Below are 21814 nucleotides of genomic sequence, written 5' to 3' on the forward strand. Positions count from 1 at the left end.
AACACACTTTGCGCAAGAGTGTGGGGGAGCCCCACAGGCTCATAGAGGAAGGGAAAGACAAACATAGTATTCTGCGTCACTTTGCTTTACACCACAAGAAAGATACAGGGGCTCTTACTGTGCTGACAGTCAAGTGTATACCAGAGGGATCTCTGACTGAAAAGAGAGATTTGCATTATTATGTAGGAGAAAAACCTTCTGGATTTACAAATTGGGTGCCTTGCCCCGCAATGGTTTAAATGAGAATTAAGGCCTGTTTCACAACTATGCATTTTTTAGTGCGTTTTCAGTTTTGCAGAAACACACTACAGTCCATTTAACATGGTTTTCTATGGATGTAGTTCAAATCTGTGCATTTTATGGAAAGGGCTGGGGATTTATTTCTGGTTTTAGGTTCCATAGACTTCAATGGATCAAAAATGTGTATTGAAAAACGCAAAATGCACCTGGAATATGAAAACTGCAACCTGAGTAGGTGTGAATCAGGCCTTTTTTATAATCATTTCTATTAATATTTATTACTTCTTTTTTAAGAAGTTGCAGTCTGATTGACAATTCAACAAAATGGAACATTCAGTATTGTATATGCTCCTTTTTGTTTTTTAGATGTGGTCTTTTATCTCGTCCAGTTCAGATAAGCCTTTACCAAGTTCCTTTATTCAGCCATTATCCATGTTCTCTATCCTAGTGCCTGATTTTTGCATATGAGTTTGGATTATTATCACTTATGTTGATAAAGGGTTTCCCAAACAATATTTTCAAGGTTTATCCAATTAGGTAGGACCTCACACTACATCACTAAAAAACATACATTTATAAGGTAAATTTACCAGATTATGAAGCATTTATTGAACATTTTATAGTGCAACACTTCACAGGTTACAATCAGAACTGCTTTGATGCGTTTCTCACCTTGAGGAGATTAGTCATAAAGCCCTACACTACATAGTTGTAGTTGAACCTAAACAGGATGTAAAATGAGATTTGAGCATACTGTTTGTGACCATCTCTAGATTAGGGCTGTCACACTTGGGCATTTAGGCTACCTTCACACTGGGGTGGTGAGGTTGTCAGTAATAAAGCCCCGCTAGTTTTACTGGCGCTTTACCGTCATTTTATCGGCACTTTTTGGCCGCTAGCGGCTGAAGAAGGGGTTAATACCATCTGTGTAGCGCTACTGCCGAAGCGCTTTGCAGCGCTGCCCACTCATTTCAATGGGCAGGGCAGTTTAGGAGCAGTGTATACTCCTAAACCACCCCAAAGATGCTGCTTGATGGGTATAGACTGCTTCCTGGCCTCCCCCATGATGTTCTGGGGGGGGCGCTGGGAAATGGCAGGATAAACACCTGGTGCTTGGGAGGTTTTAGTTTGGTTGAAATGTTTTTATATATATTTATTTTGTGTTTCACGTACAATGGCTCATGCTCCACTGCTGCTCACTGGGTGTCATCTGCTCGACAACTATTAATCTCCTTTAATTATTTTGGCCAGAGAGAATATGGCATCACGTGATTGGGATACTTTTTCTGTGGTATCCTGGAACGTGAGTGGCCTCAATTCTAAATTTAAGAGGGCGCTTCTTTTTCAATACGTCAAACAATATAGTCCAGCTGTTTTAGTTCTGCAGTCACACCTGGTGGGCAGTAAGCTAAGGGTTCTGAACAGGCCCTGGGTACAGAAGGCTTTTCATGCCTCTTACTCAGCATACACGAGGGGGGTTTCCATCTTGGTGCATAAGTCTCTCCCGTGTGTCATAGAAGCGGTTCACACAGATCCACTGGGTAGATTTGTGATATTGGGACTCACCCTGTGGCAGCACAGCTATGTCTCAACTGGCATATATGTGCCGCCGCCCTTTAAGTCCGAAATTCTATATACAATACTGGAGAGGATCACCCCCTATTGTCCTGAAAAAATGTTACTACTGGGCGATTTTAATGCCATCCTTTCCCCAGACTTGGATAGACCCTTACCACCTAAGTCTTTCAATGGGGAGTTGTCAAACTGGGCATTATCTGCAGTGGTCACAGAAGTCTGGAGGTGGAAATTCCCATCCACCAAAACCTTTTCATGTTTCTCTACCTCCTAAAAAAACCATCTCCAGAATTGACTATGTGTTTGCTAACCCCTCTATGCTGACAGACATTCCTAGAAGCTGCTTATTTACCCAGAGGCCTGTCTGACCACAGCCCCCTAGAGATCACACTGCACACTTCTGACTCTCGTAGTGGCTCTATGTGGCGTCTCAGTGCTCAATGGATTTCCCAACTCCATATAGCCGATCAAACCCCCCTGGCCCTATGCAAATACTGGGATTCTAATGAGAGGTCATCCTCTCCTGAGATAGTCTGGGATGCCTTCAAGGCTTTTACGAGAGGCCATTACATCTCAGCCATAAAGGCGGTCAGGTTGCAACAAACTGCTACCACAACAGCATTGGAGAGCGAGGTGGGGTTGGCTTCTGGCCAATATGGATTGGATCCCTCCACCTCAAACTTTGATGCATTGCAGGCATCTAAACGCAGTCTTCCCCTTCACTTAACAGAGGTCACTAGACTAGAAATGTATAATACGAAGCAAAATTTCTTCAAACAGGGGGACAGGAGTTGCAGGCTGTTGGCGCTGATGTCTCACCATGACACCCCTAGTACCATGATTCCTGAACTTACCTCTCCCACAGGTGAGGCCATCTCCTCCCCAGAACCTATTTTGCAGGCTTTCCATGGTTTTTATTAATCCTTATATACCACCACACTACCCTCGGGTTTAGACCCAGAGAGGTTGGCATCTCTTCTGGATCCGATAGCCCTTGGCTGGCTCTCCAATTCCAAAAGATCTCAAGTTGCTCCAATTACCACGGAAGAGGTTCTTGCTGTAAATAACTCCCTATTCACTGGCAAGGCTGCTGGCCCAGATGGTCTTCCAATTTCTATGTAGCACATGGCAACATGCTGGCCCTCCAGCTGGCTGCCCTATTTACTAATTATGTGCCTCTTATAGACCTATAGCACTCCTTAATAATGACCTCAAAATCCTAACTAAACTCAATATTAGACTTAATTCTTTATCCCCCTCTATCATAGACTCGGTTCATGACCCACAAGTCTACAGATATCAATCTTCGTAGATTGTTCACTAACCTCCATGCAAGACATGACAATCAGGGTACCAGAGTGGTTGCCTCTCTCGATATTGAGAAGGCTTTCGACTCAATTGAGTGGCCTTTCCTGTGGGAGATTCTGCAGAGAATGGGATTTCCCCTTGTGTTCATTCACTGGTTACAGACTATATGTGGTTCGCCAACGGCTGCCATTCATTTGGGGGGTCATCTGTCTCCTGTTTTTGAACTCTCTAGGGGTACACAGTAGGGCTGCCCTCCCTCTCTAGCCCAGTGGCTGAGGCATTACGTGTCTCACCGCACATTAAAGGATTACGGCTGGCCTGGCTGGAGGAGAGGATGGCCTTGTATGCAGACGACCTCCTCCTGTTCTTAAATTATGCTGGCTCCTCCTTGCAAGGGGCATTGTCAGTCCTAGAAGAATGCTCTGAAGTGACGGGGCTTAGGGTCAATTGGTCAAAGACGCAATTGCTTGCTATTGATGCTGACGCTAAAAAAGAGGCTTCGGCTTCTCTTCAGCTACCTACTTGGGGGTATGTATTTCGAGAAACGTGACTGACTTCATTCCACTGAACTTGTCCCCAGTAACCAACTCAGTCAAAGCCAAGCTGAAAGCATGGGAGAACCTCCCTCTGTTCCTACTGGGTCGTATTAACCTCATCAAAATGAAAATCCTTCCCAAGTTTACATATTTGTTTCATAATTCCCCTCACTTGATCCCCAAATCATTTTTCTCCCAATTAAACAACATTTTCTCCTCCTTTCTTTGGGGCCCACATCCCCCCCGCTTTAAGTTAACCACCCTAATGTGCCCTTGTTCGCAGGGGGGCTTGGCATTCCTGGACTGCCACAAATACTTCATTGTGGCTCAGTTAGTCACTGCATTTTGGTGGCTTGTTCCAGATAGATCCAACTTGGCTTGGGCCATTGAGGCTGTGGTGTTGCGATCTGTGGAGGCGTTGTCGAATCTCCTTTTGCGGGGTTCAAAGGTTCCATACGACCTAACCCCTTCCATGCGTACCACCCTTAGGGCCTGGAGGGAAGGCCAGGCCTGTGAAAAGTACCCTCTGACTGCCGTATCCCCGAACACCCCCTCTGGAACAATTCCAACCTACAGCACTTTCTCGAGATTCCAGACCCTGTGATATGGGCCAAGTACCATATTAGGGCTCTCTCAGACATCACCTCAAACCTATCGACATTCTCATTTGATCACTTAATGTCTCATCACAATGCCCCGCCCTCACTCAAATTCAGATATCTACAGTTGACCCATGCTTTTAGGGCTCAGTTCCCATCAGGCGAAAAGGCAGCTGGTGCAGTATGACCTGGAGCGGATTTTGCGCTTTGATTGTACAGAAAAGCCCACCTCCGTGCTATATGCACATCTCCTCTGGGTCTCATCTCCTGAACTGTCCAGGCTCCATCAGCAATGGAGCTAGGATGTTCCGGGGTTGGACTCCGAGGACTGGGGAGATGCATGGGAATTTCCATTTAAAATACTTGTTTCCTTGAGAGACTGCCTCATTCAATATAAGATTGTCCATAGGGCATATCTTACTCCCGCTCGGGTGCACAGGATGAGGTCTTCTCTCTCCCCGGAGTGCTGGCGTTGTGACCATGCCCCCCGGGGACTACATTCACATCTTCTAGTCTTGCCCAGTAATTACAGTTTTCTGTTCACAAATCCATATGGAGGTGAGTGAACTACTACATATCTCTATTGTTCCATCCCCAAGAATATGCCTGCCAGGGTTAGTGGAGGACTTGGTGCCCAGGGTGGCTGAGAGAACCCTGCTGGATCTCCTGCTGTTCTATGCCAGGAAATCCATCATACTGTTCTGGAAGAGAAAGAATCCTCCCACTATATGTCTATGGAAAACACTTGTAAACAATGTAATACCCCTATACAGGGACACCTATATACATAGAGGCTGTCCGAAAAAACACAACAGAGTCTGGAGTAAGTGTTAGCAGAACCCTCTACTGCTGCAGCAGAATAGGAGGCCTCTCTGATATATGATGGCTCCCCTTGAAATCCCAATTAAACAATCCTTGATAGCATGATAATTTAGGTGAGCTAGCTCATTATCAGCCCACCCTCGGAGTAGGAGCCAGGACAACCCATTGATGTTGAGATCCTTTCCCGGTTAATAGCCAGATGGTGGCTGCGCTGTTGTACGTTTGTATTGTCTATGTGTAAGAAAAATTAAAAAGTTTTTCAAAAAAGATACTGCTTGCAGGACTTTTTCTAACGTCCTGCAAGAGCACCACTCCAGTGTGAAAGCACTCGGGCTTTCACACCGGATTAACAGGACAGCTCTTTACAGGTGCTTTGCAGGAGCTATTTTAAGTGGCCTTATTCTTAGTGCAAAAGTTGATTGTCTCAGCTGTCAGTTGCAACAAATCAGTAAAATATATTTTTGAAACACATACTATAGGTATCTGAGTGCCTTTTATATATTGTACTTTAGATTACTAAAGTGCTGCTTTTAACTGGGTTCATGGCTGGGGCGCTGACCACACAGACTTTATTCACTTAAGGAGTTTTGATCAAAATGTAGAAGCATTATTGAAGGAAATAGCAAGAATGTTTTTCGTTAGTTCTTTTTTACATGGCAAGATAACAAAACGATCTTTCTATGTATGAAAAAGTCAAGGCTTTGGTTTCATTGTTTCCATTAGATCAGTATACAGTATCCCTAAGCCCACTTGTTAAAAAGAAGGATGAGTACAATAAAATAACCTCAGTTTGAGATGCTGAATTTACATGAGTGTATTAAGCCATGGTCATTCACATTTGAATAAAGAAAAAAAAAACTAAAAATGAATAAATAAAATCCAAATCCATATCCTACTAAATCTGTGGACACATGGGTATGTCCCTTCAGATGTCACATATTGCCTGGTTTACGATAAAATTAATTATTTAAGAAATGAGTAATGAGCAAGGTAGTAAATTCCTCGTGACTTTTTTTACTGACAAAACATGGAACATTTCCTGACTGAGCACATTTTTTGCTGACAGTGGATATCCAAACAGTACAAAAAATATGTAAAGAATAACAATACTCATGACAAGTAATCTGCCTGGCTTTACAATTAAAAGTCAACAGTGTGAGAAAATGTGAGCACTACTGGGATTATTAAAGTTCTGCGGCACCTTGACATAGAACAGAAAAACAAGTTCTGCAGCATATGTAGAGTTCCATGGCAAACAATGAGCATGGCCACAGTATGCCCAACAGTTGGAGGGGCTTAAAGGGGGATGAATAAACAGAATTTGTGCCTCATTACTGTATACAATGGCTTGCGAAAGTATTCGGCCCCCTTGAACTTTTCAACCTTTTGCCACATTTCAGGCTTCAAACATAAAGATATAAAATTTTTATTTTTTGTGAAGAATCACCAACAAGTGGGACACAATTGTGAAGTGGAACGAAATCTATTGGATATTTTAAACTTTTTTAGCAATTAAAAAACTGAAAAGTGGTGCGTGCAAAATTATTCAGCCCCTTTACTTACTTTCAGTGCAGCAAACTCACTCCAGAAGTTCAGCGAGGATCTCTGAATGATCCAATGTTGTCGTAAATGACTGATGGTGATAAATAGAATCCACCTGTGTGTAATCAAGTCTCTGTATAAATGCACCTGCTCTGTGATAGTCTCAGGGTTCTGTTGAAAGCGCAGAGAGCATCATGAAGACCAAGGAACACACCAGGCAGGTCCATAATACTGTTGTGGAGAAGTTTAAAGCCGGATTTGGATACAAAAAGATTTCCCAAGCTTTAAACATCCCAAGGAGCACTGTGCAAGCGATCATTTTGAAATGGAAGGAGTATCAGACCACTGCAAATCTACCAAGACCTGGCTGTCCCTCTAAAATTTCAGCTCAGACAAGGAGAAGACTGATCAGAGATGCAGCCAAGAGGCCCATGATCACTCTGGATGAACTGCAGAGAACTACAGCTGAGGTGGGAGAGTCTGTCCATAGGACAACAATCAGTCGTACACTGCAGAAATCTGGCCTTTATGGAAGAGTGGCAAGAAGAAAGCCATTTCTCAAAGATATCCATAAAAAGTGTTGTCTAAAGTTTGCCACAAGCCACCTGGGAGACACACCAAACATGTGGAAGAAGGTGCTCTGGTCCGATGAAACCAAAATCGAACTTTTTGGCCACAATGCAAAACGATATGTTTGGCGTAAAAGCAACACAGCTCATCACACTCAACACACCATCCCCACTGTCAAACATGGTGGTGGCAGCATCATGGTTTGGGCCTGCTTTTCTTCAGCAGGGACAGGGAAGATGGTTAAAATTGAGGGGAAGATGGATGCAGCCAAATACAGGACCATTCTGGATGAAAACCTGTTGGAGTCTGCAAAAGACCTGAAACTGGGACGGAGATTTATCTTCCAACAAGACAATGATCCCAAACATACAGCAAATTCTACAAAGGAATGGTTCACAAATAAACTTATCCAGGTGTTAGAATGGCCAAGTAAAAGTCCAGACCTGAATCCAATCGAGAATCTGTGGAAAGAGCTGAAAACTGCTGTTCACAAACGCTCTCCATCCAACCTCACTGAGCCCGAGCTGTTTTGCAAGGAAGAATGGGCAAGAATTTCAGTCTCTCGATGTGCAAAACTGATAGAGACATACCCCAAGCGACTTCAGCTGTAATCGCAGCAAAAGGTGGCTCTAAAAAGTATTAACGCAAGGGGGCCGAATAATTTTCCACGCCCCACTTTTCATTTTTTTATTAGTTAAAAAAGTTTCAAAAATCCAAAAGATTTCGTTCCACTTCACAATTGTGTGCCATTTGTTGGTGATTCTTCACAAAAAATAAAAATTTTATATCTTTTTGTTTGAAGCCTGAAATGTGGCAAAAGGTTGAAAAGTTCAAGGGGGCCGAATACTTTCGCAAGCCACTGTACACTGGACACATATGCCACAGTACCCACAAAGTAATCCTAATTACTGAACCACAACTGACAGTCTCACAGACAGAAATACAATTCAGGACAAAAGATTCGTTTTACAAAATTAACAGTTTCTACTACAAAAGCTTTTCTGCGCACAAAAAGATACACATTCTCTGACTGAGCCTACCTTAAAGAAGAACTTAATTAAAACCAGCAACTGTTTAGATAATGAACACTTTGGTCAAGATTATGTAACATACAATATAGTGTATGGCGCATATGGGTAAGGCGTAAGTAACAAAAAAAAAACATATAGAGTGCAGCAGTCAGGACAAGCCCCCCATTCATATCTGAGTCTCTCTTTTATCAAACACCCCAGAGTCCCCCTTTACATTAGAGTCTGCCAGCATTTCCCGTTACATCAGAGTTCACAGCATTCCTCCTTACATGAGAACCATACTTACCCATTCTGAGCAGAACAGAAACTGTGAGCTAGTGAGTTGGAACAGATCTGGAGGAGGAAATTTAGTTCTCCTCTTCTGAATGCTGGAGCCTGAACATGCTAGTCATTGGTTGCTAGGATGCCAGGTGGCCCTAGCAACCAATAACCTTGAAAGTTTCAGCAGCAGTGTGGCTGCACTGAAGTCCTGGAGACTACAGGGGGAGCCAGCCAAAGTATTTTCACAAACAGTTTCTCCCATCCATGAACTTCTGTGGATAGGAGAAGTCAGGGTGCTTTTTACAAACTGTCCATGAAAATATGGGCGGTGGGCCAATCAAAATGTATAAAAGTAGGAAACTTTGTTGTTATTTCAATATATATATATATATATATATATATATATATATATATATATATATATATATATATATATATTTTATATATATATATATATATATATATATATATATTTTATATATAAAACTGTTTCCCCAAATACAAAAGCAATTGTGGCAAAATACAATAACCATGAATTAAAAAAATATATTTACAGTGTATAGCTATGTACCATTGCACTTGAGGAAACTGTTTTTAAATATTTTTATGGGTTAAAAAATATATATATTTTGGAGTAACAAAAAAAATGCAGTTTTAAAAAACTTGTTTGGTGTGACATTTTTAAGCGTTCTTATTTGATAATGTTCTAAGTTAGACCAATAGCGCACACTTAAAGTGGTGCAGTACCCTAAGCAATAAAATCAATATACATAGAAACCACTAAGAACTATTTAGCAGTAAAAATAGTATATCATTTTTCACTTTTGGTTCACTGCAATCACCATTTTAAAGACTAAAAGAACAAATGTATAGCATGGTCAACTATTAACTCTCAGAAATTATGCATACTTCGTTAAAAGTATGTCTATATTGCTAAACTGTATAAATCTTTATTTGATTTGGATTTAGTTTTAGGTTATCTAGACAACCTTCTCCTGAAGGATTCATCTTTCTTTCAGCTGTCAGACAATTCAGACACTCCAAGTTTTCAGTTGGAAAATCATTTTAAAAAAGTTGCTCTCCTACCTTCTCTTCACCTGGAATACTTGGGTCTGGTCTTTGATCTCAAGCAAAAGTTTTCCTTCCAGAAAATAAAATTATTTCTTTCAGAGCCTGCGCTCAAGAATTGAAATCAAAGAGACATTCCATGGTGAGACTCTCTGTGAGAGTTGTAAACCTCATCATAGCTGCCTTCAATGACAGTGCCATTTTCCTAAATTCATGCATGACCCCTCCAACACAACATCTTGTTGACTTGGAATAGACATGCTCCTTCTCTTGCCCTACCCATGCCCCTGTCCAGCCAAACAATGAATTCCCTAATTTGGTGAATCTCCATCCCAGCTTTAAGAATGGGGACGTTTATCTTTCCCTATCACTGCAAAGTTATAAGAACAGATACTAGTCTTTCAGGCTGGCGAGGATTGTTCCAGTTCCTCACGGTGCAGAAAACATGGTCACCTGTGTAAGTTCCCCATCAGCATCCTCTGAAGTTGGGTCTTTTTGACCCTTGTTGTTGTCCGGTCTGTTGGCATAGTTCTGTTTGAAAGGTTGTTTCCCACCCTTTCTCATTATTTGCTTGTTGACATCACAAGGTCTATGAATACTTTTGACTTACCAGTAAATTCCATATCTTAGAGTACAGGACACAGACCACCCTTCCTTCCAGTCTTTGGTTACTTTGCATTACTTGCTACAAAACTGAGGATTCACAGAGTAGGGTAGGGTTATAGGGAAGGTGCCAATGGGCTTGCCAGTGTCCAATTATCTGACTGTACGAGCCTATAACACAGGGTCTATGAATACTTTGAAGTAGTAGAAATGCACCTGCACTATGGTCAAATTGAAAATAAATTCAAATGATTAAACCAATTAAGTTACATTGGATTAGGCTGCTGTTGCAATGAAGGTGCTGTGTACCATGTAGTGTGAATCCAATAAATATTACGGTGCTGCCCTAATATAAACTCATAAAACACAATTCTAGGCTCCCAGATGGAGGGGCAAAACATACGTCAAGCGAGGACAGTCAGTGGTGATATACACAGACTATGGGGTTGATTTACTAAAGACAAATCCACTTTGCACTACAAGTGCACTGCAAGTGCACATGGAAGTGCAGCTGCTGTAGATCTGAGGGGGACATGCAAGGAAAATAAAAAACAGCATTTTTGCTTGTATATGATTGGATGATAAAATTAGCAGAGCTTCCCCTTATTTCAGATCTTACCCTCAGTTCTACAGTGACTGCACTTCCAAGTGCATTTGTAGTGGAAAGTGGATTTGCCTTTAGTAAATGAACCCCTATATATCCATACCCTATATATATGGGAATGTAGTGCTGGTAGATTTGCAATCTACCGCATGTTAGGTAAATTTAGTAAATTGTGCGTTAGGAAGGTTAAAGTTTGCCTCTGTTCCAGCTTGTCCGACGTTGTGTGTGTTTCCGTGCTGACCGGTGGGTGTCGCTGTTGCCACTGATCAGGGTTGGAAAGACAACGTGTTGAAGCGTATGGATGCTCCTCTGTCCCGGAGGCACGCTCGGTGGAGGTGGTCCTCCGAGTTACATTCTGGGCAAGGGTATTTATGGAACAGACGCCATATTTTGGGGTTCGTTTTACAGCCACCTGCTGGCCCTCCTGGCCGACAGGTATGCGTTAAGGAGCTACCTCGTGGTCCTCCGTTCGGGAGGCCCACGATACAGCGGCGCAGGGGTGGGTCCAGAGGCTTGTCTGGAGCCTACCACCGTGGCCGAGGAATGGTCCTGAGCTGTCGGTCCTGTGTGACGAAGCTGGACAACCGAGGAGATTCCAGGGGAGGACCCGTCTTGGAGAGATCATGCAGCATGCTGGTCTATAGAGGGGCCTGGTGACTCGGTTGGAGGACGTATCCAAAAGTAACTATACAGCATAGTGTTGCCGGCTCGGCTTAAAGGTTCAAGCACTGTGACTGACTTTTCACTACAGAAAACCTATACATCCTGTGGCAGAGGATCGTATGGATTTTATTCCCAAACAAGTCTGTGGCAGAGACTTTGATTCGTGCTGCGTGCTGACTGCTAGACCGGTGAGAGAGGCCTATCCAGACGAGCAAGAAGTGTGTCCCACGAGGGGAGCGCATTTCAAATAGTATTTGAATTCTACCAGGACATTTTGTCAAGAGAACCCTACCAGAGAATATTTGAGTTTCTTCTGCAAGTTTCCTTTCTACCTCTTTCCTGCTACTTCCTAAGTCGTTTGTTTAATAAAGCATTGAAAACGTACTCCAGTGTTGGTGCATGTGTTGTCCAGGAGTAAACTCAACAGAACCCTAGACCCTGTACCGGTGAAACAGAGGGAAGCAGAGTGAAGGTAACAGACCCGCTTAAACCAGCAGCTCCACCGTGAGTTAGTGCTATAGGAATACCATACACTGTTTCCTGGAAAAATAAAGGAGGAAGAAATGAGACTTTATATACAATCAATTCCTGTTATAAACCTAATGTTGGTGAGGAAGGGACCATAGGAGGCGAGTGTAACACCTCATGGGAACACAAGTCACCTATTTAGATGGAATAAGCACAGAGCACTTTGTCACAATTTGTTTGAACACAGATAATATTTTTGGACTTCATGAACTGTATAGGAGCCTAGAACTGTGTTTTATAAGTTTATATTAAGTCAGTGCTGTAATACTTATTGGATTCACTCTATGAATACTTTGCCTGTGTCCTGTACTGTACTCCAAGATATGGAATGAACAGGTAAGTATAAATTCCTCTTATCCTTTTTTTATGGAAAATGTGGAAAATCTCTCCTAGTCATATGCTGGATAGTCTTGTATATGTTGTGTAAATGCATCTGCTGAGAATGCTTAAGCAGATGAGTATCTGGTCACAACCATGCCTCGGTTTTGCTATGCATCTGCAGCATACAGGGGGCAGTGGTTTTCAAATTAATGTTGCAAGTGGTAAACTCCTTTAAATAGATCTTAGTGTATAATATTTGTAGTGGGCATTATATGTGTATCTGGAAATCATAGAACATAATAGAAACTTTTAAAAGGAGCCCTCCCCAGTTCACCAAGCAGCTTTTCTCTGGCCATATCTCTCTGAGGTTTCCGACAGTGTCAATAACCAAATGGTACTGATAGCTGTGTTGCTACCTACCACTGATATAACATTAACATAGTTTAGGATAAATGACCGGTAGCAGCAGAGGAAGTTGTACAGCCTGTACACAGATAGGTGTGGGTACTGATAAAAGAAGTCACCAGGAGACAGGCAGAAGTGTCTGCATCACTAGCAGTTGAGCTGTGAGGGAGATGATAAAATAATACTATACCTCTTAACTTCCTCAAAACAGACACAAGGAAACCTATTATTATCAAAATACAACAGGACAACTTTATCTTAAAATAAAATCCTCCAACCACACTAAAAGCAGCCCACCTGGGATAGTAATTATCATCCTCTTTAACCACTTTCCACCAGCGCTATAGCTGAAAGACAGCTACAGCACGGGATTACTTTGCCGGGAGAGCGTACATGGATGTCCTCCCGTGATCGCACTGCCCACGCACCCCCTACCGACTCAGCTGATCACAGACTGGTGTAAAGGGCCAATCACAGCGCCCCTTTACCACGCAATCAGCTGTGTCCATTGACAGCTGATCACGGATGTAAACAGAAGCCAATAACCGGCTTGTGTTAAAGGGACATTGGCACTGATAGTGTCCTGATTATCAGTGCAGTCCCAACAGTGCCCACCAGTGCTGACAATCAGTGCCTACCAGTGCTGCCAATCAGTGCCCATCAGTGCTGCCAATCAGTGCCCATCAGTGCCTCCTCATCAGTGCCACCTATCAGTGCTAAAAGAAGAAAACACCCGGTACTAGTGTCCGGGTAAGGGGTTACTCTAGCAACACTTATTGAATATTTATTATCAAAAATTACTAGCTGTATTGCCAAAAAATTAATTAAATCACTTTATTAAATAGTTAAAAATACATTAAGCATGTTAGGCAACAACCTTGAATTGAAATATAAATAGATTGGATATAATTGGGTCCACTGGGGCCCAATTACTGCGTATATGGTTGAGTGATAGGCCAGACGTCTGGCCTATCACTCAACCATATACGCAGTAATTGGGCCCCATCAGTGCCACCTATCAGTGCCCATCAATGCCACCTCATTAGTGCATATCAGTGCATCCTATCAGTGCCCATCAGTGCAACTTCATCAGCACACATCAGTGAAGGAGAAAAATTACCTGTTTGCAAAATTTTATAACAAACACATTTTTAACCACTTCCGGACCGCCACACGCCGATATACGTCCTAACTTTGAAGAGGAATATCGTTGTTATGGCAGCAGCTAGCTGCCATAACCCTGGTATCCTCTTCTTCGGCCGGTGGTCCGGTTTCCGATAATAGTGGTCTCTGCAGCGGCTTCACAACAAGATCACTTTTATCGGCACCCCCCTCCCGCCACGCTTACTGGAGCCACCGGCAGTGGCGTAGGCGATCGGATCCTCTTCCTTGCTGGGTATGGAGATGAGTGAGGGGAAGATAGCCCCCACCTGTCTCTATACCATTGCAGGGCGGAAGCAACATCAAAACGTCACTTCTGCCCATAGCTTTTTAAAGGGCCATATTTTTTTTTTTTTAAATGACAACATTTTTTTTATTGCATTTTAGTGTAAATATGAGATCTGAGGTCTTTTTTGGCCCCAGATCTCATATTCAAGAGGTCCTGTCATGCTTTTCTTCTATTACTAGGGATGTTTACATTCCTTGTAATAGGAATAAAAGGGACAACATTTTTTTCTTAAAAGAACAGTGTAAAAATAAACAAATAAAAGGTAAAATAAATAAGAAAAAAAAATATTTAAACGCGCCCCATCCCACCGAGCTCGTGTGCAGAAGCTAACGCATACGTGAGTAGCGCCTGTATATGAAAATGGTGTTCAAACCACACATGTGAGGTATCACCGCGATCGGTAGAGCGAGAGTAATAATTCTAGCCCTAGAATTTTTGTATGCAAATATATCTTGATTGTGATATACTTTAGTTTTTCGCTGCCGGTCCTACTTTACCCAATTAATCTCAGGGGGCCAGACAATTTCTGCGGGTTAGAAATCGTGCGAGTTCAGCTGAACTTGCATGATTTCAAACTAGCAATGCAGTCCGACTTTGGGGGCGATTTGAGAGACATCTGTGCACAGATGTCCATTCAAATCGCCCCCGAAGTTGCCAAAAGTAGCACAGGAACTAGTTGACAATAGCCACCAAATCGGCCCAATGTGAACGTTGGCTTAATATTTGTAAAATAGCTACTAATCCATACATTTTCTTAAACTGGTAGAATAAAAAGAGTAAGGCCCCTTTCACACGATTGGACCGTTCAGGTCCGCCTGTCAGTTTTGACGGCGGACCTGAACGGGCGATCCATGTTAGCCTATGGAGCGTCGGATGTCAGCGGAGACATGTCCGCTGACATCCGACCCCGTCCGATCCGCTAAAAGCAGACGGATGGCTCTACGTCCAGGTCCGTCGCTGGCGGATCGGATCGGGTGAGATCTGACGAAAACGGACACGCTGTCCGTTTTCGTCCGATCCCTCCATAGGCGGCAGCGGCGCCTGACAAGCCCCTCCCCGCTCAGTGAGCAGAGAGGGACCTGTCATCCGCCGGCTCAGCGGAGATCAACGGACAGATCTCCCGCTGAGCCAGCGGACCGAGGCGGGCTCCGTAGAAATGGAGTCCGCCTCGTGTGAAAGGGGCCTAAAAATGATAGTTGCATAAATCTCTATCAAAACAATATTTTATGTTATATAAAAATACACTAAAATGGAGTTGGAGGTTGGCTTAACATCTACAGTATGTGTGGTGGTAACATCTGAACTGCAGTGCTGTGTGTGTGTATGTGGTGCATTGCAAATAAATGATGCAGACATACATTTTATTACATTACATTACAGCTGCGGTGCATAGAGTTGAATAAATGTAAAGAGATTTAAAAAAGAAAAAATTAAGTACTGTGATGCATTGTAACAACACACTGCAGTGCACGTGCACAATGCACACCAGTGTGTACTTTTTGCCTAAAAAAAAACACTTTTTGATGTAAATGGAGCTTTAGTGTCTAATGCACATGTACAAGTTTTGTGTGTATGCAATGTGTGTGTGTTGGGAGGGGTATTTTATTTATGTTTTTTTTTTTTTTAACAGGCTCCTGATGTTTTCCCTTAGGCACCTTTCACACATGTGGACTGTTCCTTTCATCAGTTCAGTCACATTTTTTCAAAGAAAAAATGGAAGAAGTTTGCTTCAGTTTTTCATCAATTTGTCATTTTTTTTTTCATTTGTTTTTACATCAGTTATTTACATCCTCCAGCTAGAGTCCTTAACCACTTCCCAGAGCCATTTTTCATGCAAAAATGGACTGAATGTCTGTTTACATCTGTTTTTCGTCTAATCTGTTTTTGTAACAGAAGAAAAATAGGGCATTGATCCTTTCCAAAAAAAATGATGTTGATGGAAAGGGATGTAAACGGATGTAAATGGATGATCATCATTTACCTTCGTATTTCCATAGAGATGCACTGATGTCCGCTTTTCATTTGTCAACAGATGGATGAAAAATGGTCCGCATGTGTGAAAGGGGCCTTAGGCTACAGAAAAAGATCAAGAACACAATCTCCTCCTTTGCGTCTTGGCACTTACTACTGAACATAGAAGTGCTCAGAAATAAGAATTTCCCTGTTCATTAACAAAATGAAAATATAGTAAACATTTATGTAAACGTTCATGTTTACGAAACCCTTCATTTACGAATGAACACTGGAATGCTCTGTTCTGAGAGACATTCGATCCTCCCCCCCCCCTGTGCATGCAATACGATCCATTCCCTAACCCACAATCCCTGGCAATACATGCGGGGGGGGGGTAAAGTAGTGGGGATTGAAAGACACACTGAAGCCGTGTACACATTAGCGGAATGTCCAACGGAAGAAGTCCGACAGAAGCTTTTCATCATCTATTCCGATTGTGTGTATGCCTCATTGGACTTTTTTTTGAGAAAATTCTGACAGACCTAGAAATGGAACATGTTACAAATATTTCAGATGGAACCAATTCCTTTCGGGAAAACCGCTCGTTTGTATGCTGTTCCAACAGACCAAAAATGACGCATGCTCTGAAGCAAGTACAAGACGGAAGCTATTGGCTACTGGCTATTGAACTTCCTTTTTCTAGTCCTGTCGTACGTGTTGTACGTGACCGTGTTCTGGACGGTCGGACTTTGGTGTGACCGTGTGTATGCAAGACAGCTTGAGCGGAATTCCATCGGAGTTCTGTCAGAGAAACCTTCGGAGTTTATTGTGACGGCAAAACCGGTCGTGTGTACGCGGCATTATAGAGATCAAATTGCTGGCACACAGTGGAGAGGATCAGAGGCAGGCAGACCACACTGTGGATCCGCAGAGGGGGGCACATTTTTAATCAATAGCTGCAATCAGCGGTTTGTCAACTAGTGATTACAGCTATTCATTAACCACTTAAGCCCCAGAAGGTTTTACCCCCATCATGACCAGGCCATTTTTTGCGATATGGCACTGCATTAATTTAACTGACATTTCTGCAGTCGTGCAACGCTGCACCCAAATAAAATTGATGTCCTTTTTTTCCAACAAATAGAGCTTTCTTTTGGTGGTATTTGATCACCTCCATGGTTTTTATTTTTTGTGCTATAAACAAAAAAAGACAGACAATTTTGAAAAAAACTATATTTTTCATTTTGTGCTATAAAACACATCCAATAAAAAAATATTAAAAAAAATTGAATTTCTTCATCAATTTAGGCCAATTTGTATTCTGCTACATATTTTTTTTTTTTAAATCCCAATAAGCGTATATTGATTGGTTTGCACAAAAGTTATAGCATTTACAAACTATGCAATATTTTTATGGAATTCTTTCTTTTTTCCATGAGTAATGGTGGCGATCAGCGACTTATAGCAGGACTGCGACATTGTGGTGGACGAATCGGACACTATTGACACTTTTTTGGGGACCAGTGACACTAATACAGTAATCAGTGCTAGAAAATATGCACTGTCATTGTACTAATGACACTGGCAGGGAAGAGGTTACCATCAGGGGCAATCAAAGGGTTACATTTGTCCCTAGGGGGTGCTTTCTAACTGTGAGGAATGTGCTTTAACTGTAAGAAGACATAGATCCATGTTCCTGCTTAGCAGAAACACAAGATCTCTGTCTTCTCCTGTCACAGAACAACAAACTGCCTTGTTTACATAGACCGCCGTTCTGTCTGCCTCGGGAAGGTTCGGCAGGTCCCGGCGCACATCGGGTCTGCCAGACCCACTTATTGGCTCCTGCGGTGATTGGAGCGTTTCGCCAGCAGCAGACCCTAAAGAAAAAAATCACATACGGGTACATAATTTCACGCTAAAGGGCCTCCCTGCCGCAGTATATGTTTGTAGGGAGTTAATTAGCTGAGTCTAGTGGATACTTCTGCTATAAGTTCATATTCACTGAAGTGGCTTTCAGGGTTTAGCCAAATGGAATGCCAAGAATGTAAGTGGAGTTTACATCCAACAAAAAATTTATAGTCTGTACATCCAGCTTTTTTCTGATGAAAAAGCAAAATTGGCTGTCAAAGTCACCGTACTAACAATCCAAAAATTAGCAGACAGCTCGTCGTACAAATTTTTCCATCCAGTTTTCGGATCGTGTATCCTTTAGACTGCTGTCACCAGCTTTGCCCGGAAAACTGCACATTTGGGTTTTTCCCTCACTTTCAGTCCCAGTGACAATGGGTTTAGAATAAATAAAGAGGGTGAAGCTCCCAAGCAAGAAAAAACACAGCAATTTATAATTAAGAGTCAATTTGTTTTTAAAAAAGGTTTTAACTTTAGACACAATTTGAAACGGAATTAAAAAAACTGAACAAAAGATAAGTGTTTATTAAAACATAAGCAAATGTATGTCTCCAACATATTTGCATTCATTATATAAACAGAGATATTACAGTTGAAATCCAAATAAAATGTTATGAATGACCTCCATTGAATGAACTATTTAATAACGGTGGTAAAGAATCTAATACTGTGCATTAAAAAAGTATTCATACCCCTTGAAATTTTCCACATTTTGTCATGTTACAACCAAAACCATAAATGCATTTTTTGGGGGATTTACTGTGACAGACCAACACAAAGTGGCACATAATTGTGCAGTATAAGGAAAATGATAAATGGTTTTCAAAATTTTTAACAAATAAATATGTGAAAAGTGTGGTGTGCATTTGTATTCAGCCCCCCTGAGTCAATACTTTGTAGAACCACCTTTCACTGCAATTACAGCTGAAAGTCTTTTTAGGGGATGTCTTTACCAGCTTTGCACATCTAGAGAGTGAAATTGTTGCCCTGTGAACAGAAATTTTCAAGTCTTGCCACAGATTCTTAACTGGATTTAGGTCTGGACTTTGACTTGACCATTCTAACACATGAATATGCTTTGATCTAAGCCATTCCATTGTAGCTCTGGCTGTATGTTTAGGGCCGTTATCCTGCTGGAAGTTAAACCTCCGCCCCAGTCTCAAGTCTTTTGTAGACACTAACATGTTTTCTTTTAAGATTGTCTTGTATTTAGCTCCATCCATTTTCCCATGTACTCTGACCAGCTTCCCTGTCCCTGCTGAAGAAAAGCATCCCCACAACATGATGGTGCCACAACCATGTTTCACGGTGGGGATGATGTGTCCAGGGTGATGTGCAGTGTTTGTTTTTTGCCACACATAGCATTTTACTTTTAGGCCAAAAAGTTCAGAGTTACCATGGGCATATTGGCTGCTTCTCTGATTAATGCCTATCAGTTTAGGTGGATGGCCATGTCTTGATAGGGTTTACAGTTGTGCCATACTCTTGCAATTTTCGGTTGATGGATTGAACAGTGCTCCGTGAGATGTTCCAAGCTTGGGATATTTTTTTATAACCTAACACTGCTTTAAACTTCTCCACAACTTTTCACTGCTGGCCACTGGTGATGTCAGTGCCAAACCTTGCAAATATGTAGTACAAGATCTGGCACTGTTATTATATATATGTTACCATGGCTAAGGCAACATAAGAGACATTACAATACCAGAGATTCGTAGAAACATAGAAACATAGAAAAGTGACGTCAGAAAAAGACTGAGTGGTCCATCGAGTCTGCCCATTATTTTTGGGCAGACTCGATGGACTACTCATTTTTTTTCTGCCGTCACTTTTCTATGTTTCTATGTTTATATGCATGTCTGATATCGTAATGCCTCTTATGTTGCCATAGCCATGGCAACATATAAACAATATTGCTGAAGCCATGGCAACTTATAAACATTACCATATAAAAAAAAGCCCCTGACCCCCAAGATATCCAGAGATATCACAAAATCTTTGGAGATCTCACAGTTTAGAAATAAGATAATTTTAGAAGACACTGGTGACCTAGTCTTCACAGGGGGATCTGTAAGGCTAGGGCTACATTACCAGTGCCTCAAGAAACCAAGAAGTAGGATTATATTAAAGGTAAGTAACTACTAAACACTTTATTTTGACAAATCACTGTAAGATCATTTTACATCAGCATGCAGAGTTGTATGTTTATATGATTTTAATGAAAAGGGGGAATGGTCACTCTAACTTTTTGAGCAATAATACATGTACACCAATTATAAAGCCAGTTCTCCCCATTCCATGCATTGAAGTCCAGGATAATTGTATAGCCAATCAATCTATTACACGTGTATATATGACATTATGTGCATTCAACCCAGTTTGTTTTGTAAATGTTAAAACAAAGAGCTAAATTCATCTTTTTCTCTTTTTTGTAGGTGGAGAAATTGTGGATCTTCTGATCAACATACATTTTGTGACTACAAATGTCACATTTGCAATCCTTTCAAATTTAAGTCTACGTTATAGACTTTTTACAATCAAGGGGCACATACATGTGCTTTGCAGGTGATTTTGTTGTATTGCAGTGCAGTTGTATATGGGCATTGTACAAACATTCCATGAGTTACTTCCTTATTTGTGAACAGAACCCTGGGATGAAAATACACGTAAAGCGTATATAATTAATGCATTTTATGTGTTAAGTGTTTGCATACTGTATTACTGAAACCAGTAGACATTGGGGTTGATTTACTAAAGGCAAATCCACTTTGCACTGCAAGTGCACTTGGAAGTGCAGTCGCTGTAGATCCGTGGGGGACATGAAAGGAAAATAAAAAACAGCATTTTTGCTTGTAAATGATTGGATAATAAAATCAGCAGAGCTTCCCCTCATTTCAGATCTTCCTCTCAGATCTAAAGTGACTGCACTTCCAAGTGCACTTGCAGTGCAAAGTGGATTTGCCTTTAGTAAATCAACCCCATTGTGTTTCAGCCAACATGCAGGTAAAGGGCCAGAAGACAAACAATTTGAGTACCAGGTGGTAATTACACTCATCTGATATGTGTGTTTTATGTATTTTTTACAATGTATGTTATTGATTATAAGTAGATCAAAAGCCTGTTTTTTGGGAAGTTTTTTTACTGGTTGGCTGCAGAACAAAGAGAATAGATTGTTTATCCTATTGTTAATGAAAATTTGACTCGCCATGCTCACAGTCTAAACCACACTGTTAACCAGAATTTTGAGCTTTGCCCACTTAGATATGCCACACCCAATTAGGATGCAACCCCTCCTCTCAACCCCTGCCAATGTTTGATTTTCCATAAACCTTACGTTTGTCTAAACCTAAGGCACTTTCTTTTCTGATACTCATCATATAGCAAATAAAAAGACATTTCCTAAAACAGTAACAGATAACAATGCAAAGATGTCAGAACTCTAACCATATCTCTTTCTTCCCAAAAGTCTTGAGCCTTGAGCTTGTCATCCTTCAGTCACAGAGTTTACCAAATGCCTCAAGTCATTAAAGGATTTAGAAAAAAAATTATAATGCACAATTGAAATTCATCCACTTAGAGCATTATGCACTTCATGATATTGCAATCTAAAGTAAAAAAAAATATATAAACAAAGAGTATTTTAAACCAACCCCCTTTCAAGTTCGTGACCAAAATGCCTATATGTGAACCATTTTGTTTGTCTAAATATTTGTAACTCTTTTGGTTTACACAAATAGCCAGTATGGTGACACCATATTCATTGCTGTGGCTTGAAGCTTCCTTAGTCACCAACCTTCATGTTGGACTATTGGGTTCCTCTTTGTGTT

At 41.5% G+C, this 21814-nt stretch overlaps 1 long non-coding RNA gene across 1 annotated transcript in view; it reads left to right on the plus strand.

Moving 5' to 3' along the window:
* LOC141129885 (uncharacterized) overlaps positions 1 to 21814 on the plus strand; it is a 116638-nt gene that overhangs the window by 71368 nt on the left and 23456 nt on the right. Inside the window, exon 2 of the long non-coding RNA XR_012241896.1 lies at positions 20423 to 20552. This is a non-coding gene — a long non-coding RNA (uncharacterized lncRNA). The remainder of the gene's footprint in view (positions 1 to 20422; positions 20553 to 21814) is intronic.

This window comes from Aquarana catesbeiana, linkage group LG02, assembly GCF_042186555.1.
Source record: "Aquarana catesbeiana isolate 2022-GZ linkage group LG02, ASM4218655v1, whole genome shotgun sequence".
In the NCBI taxonomy this organism is placed as follows: Eukaryota; Metazoa; Chordata; class Amphibia; order Anura; family Ranidae; genus Aquarana; species Aquarana catesbeiana.